Raw genomic sequence first — 2,845 nt, 5'->3', positions numbered from 1 at the left:
ATATATATATATATATATATATATATATATATATATATCAACTCGTGCCTTTCCATGAGAATCTGGGGCTCCCCGGTGGTTCAGTGGATAAAGAATCCTCCTTCTGTGCGTTAGATGCAGGAGACACGGGTTTGATCCCTGGGTTGGCAAGATCTCCTGGAGGAGAGCATGGCAACCCACTCCAGCATTCTTGCCTAGAAAATCCTGTGGACAGAGGAATCTGGCGGGATACAAAGTGTTGCAAAAAGTCGGAGGCAACTGAAGTGATTGAGCACCTACACACACATGTAAGAATCTTATGCAAACGACCCACTTTCCAATTTCAGATTCCTGTTAACCTTAATATCTGTTTGTCTCCATGGTGGTTAATACCATCCAACACAAGTCTGTATCCCTTCTCTAGAGCATGACTTCCATGAGGGCAGCTTGTCAATCAAAAGCCAGTAAAGAGGCCAGGTTGGTGGAAAGGAAAGATTGACTCATTTTGGAGGCCTGTAACTGGGGGTGTGGTGAGAGAAGGACTCCTGTCCAAAGGCTGACTCCCCCTCACTGATAAGCAGGGGGCAGAGGGAGGGGGCTACATGCAGAAACAGCACAGTAAGCTCTGGCAGTCGTCTTGAAATTGGTCAGTGGTCTGATCAGCATCATCTTGATTGTTTTAGGTACAGTTAATCTTCAGTTTCAGGGTCAGTTTGTTCTCATTTCTTTGAGGTCAGTTCTTGGAACTGTGGCAGCTTATGTCACAGTTGCAATTTGGCCATCAACTTCTCCTGGTGGGGTTTTCAATATCTACAATATAGCTCACAGGTATGGCTCAGTATATTATCTATGGACCTTGAGGAAGACCTAAAGGTCCTTGACTGTGTTTAATGACTAAACTATTGTTATTTAGTCTCGTTGGAATGTTTTTCTCCTTTGTGGCACTTTCAGTTCAGTTTAGTCGTTCAGTCACGTCTGACTCTTTGTGACCCCATGAACTGCAGCACGCCAGGCCTCCCTGTCCATCACCAACTCCTGGAGTTTACTCAAACTCATGTCCATTGAGTCAGTGATGCCATCCAACCATCTCATCCTCTGTCATCCATTTCTCCTCCTGCCCTCAATCTTTCCCAGCGTCAGGGTTTTTCCAATGAGTCAGCTCTTCACATCAGGTGACCAAAGTATTGGAGTTTCAACCTCAACATCAGTCTTTCCAATGAACACCCAGGACTGATCTCCTTTAGGATAGACTAGTTGGATTTCCTTGCAGTCCAAGGGACTCTCAAGAGTCTCCTCCAGCACCACAGTTCAAAAGCATCAATTCTTCGGCACTCAGCTTTCTTTATAGTCCAACTCTCACATCTATACATGACCACTGGAAAAACCATAGCCTTGACTAGACAGATTTTTGTTAGCCAAGTAATGTCTCTGCTTTTTAATATGCTGTCTCGGTTGGTCATAACTTTCCTTCCAAGGAGTAAGTGTCTTTTAATTTCATGGCTGCAATCGCCATCTGCAGTGATTTTGGAGCCCCAAAAAATAAAGTCAGCCACTGTTTCCACTGTTTCCCCATCTATCTGCCATGAAGTGATGGGACCAGATGCCATGATCTACACACCCATAATTACCTGGACTTTCCAGGTGGCTCATTGGTAAAGATGCTGCCTACCAATGCAAGAAACACGGGTTGGATCCCTGGGTCAAGAAGATCCCCTGGAGAAGGAAATGGCAACCCACTCCAGCATTCTTCCCTGGAAAATCCCATGGACAGAGGAGCCTGGTGGGCTACAGTCCATGGGGTCACAAAAGAGTCAGACATGAGAGCAACGGTAGAACAACAATGGTCTGATGATCCAGTCATTCATTTCCTCAAACAATCATGTGCTCTCCAGGACTGGAAGGAGATCACGTCCATTTTATTCACTTCTGTACCCTCAGCCTTCCTCTGTGAATCTGCTGCATGCTGGACATTGGATGAATGTTTGTGAAGGGAACATACAAAAGGAGATGAGAAAGTTATGTCCAGTCATGGCACCATGGAGAGAGATCGACTCGTAGGTAAATGAAACCTGCCAGGGAGGACGTGACCAGGTAGCAGCAGGTAGGCAAGATAGGGAGGGATTCCAGGCATCAGTGACGATATTTCAAGAGGAGACTGGAGACTTCCCTGGTGGTCCAGTGGTCAAAAATCCCCATTACAATGCAGGGCACATGGGTTCCATCCCTGGTTGGGGAACTAAGATTCCACATGCAGTGGGGCAAGTGTGCCATAACTAGAGTCTGTTCACTGAAATGAAATATCCACATGATATGACCAAGATCTGGAGTGCTGCACGTAAGACCTGACACAGCCAAACAAACATTTTTTTTTTAATACTAAAAAAATAAAAAAAAAATAGAGGAGGCTGAAGACAGCATGGCCCAAGGGAGCCTTTGCCAGGAGTTTGTGGGGCTGGAGGACATGTAGCTCGGAAGATGTGAAATTAACAGTGAGGGTGTGTTAGTTTGTCTGTGGTCCCTGAGAAGGTCAGCATCTTTAAACTGCCTCATCTTGTCTCTCCCTGACAATCTCAGAATTACAATCCAAGTCATGAAAGCTTTCAGAAGATAGCAAACAGTAACAAGCAAATGTGAAATGACAGGGCTTTTTTTTTCCTCAATAAAAATATAAAACTAAAGCTTCACAAATCATATGGAGCCAAGATTTTTTTTTAAACCCACATATTTGAAAGCTGAAATCCTGATGAAGATTATTTTGGTCTGACAATCGCCTATGATGTGAAGCTCAAATCACTTGGGCTGCCAGGACACAAATATATATTCTTTTGCAGTAGAGTTGCCACATCTCTTTATCTGTTTACGACTT

This window comes from Oryx dammah, unplaced genomic scaffold, assembly GCF_014754425.2.
Source record: "Oryx dammah isolate SB20612 unplaced genomic scaffold, SCBI_Odam_1.1 HiC_scaffold_19, whole genome shotgun sequence".
In the NCBI taxonomy this organism is placed as follows: Eukaryota; Metazoa; Chordata; class Mammalia; order Artiodactyla; family Bovidae; genus Oryx; species Oryx dammah.
This window is presented reverse-complemented; position numbering follows the sequence as displayed.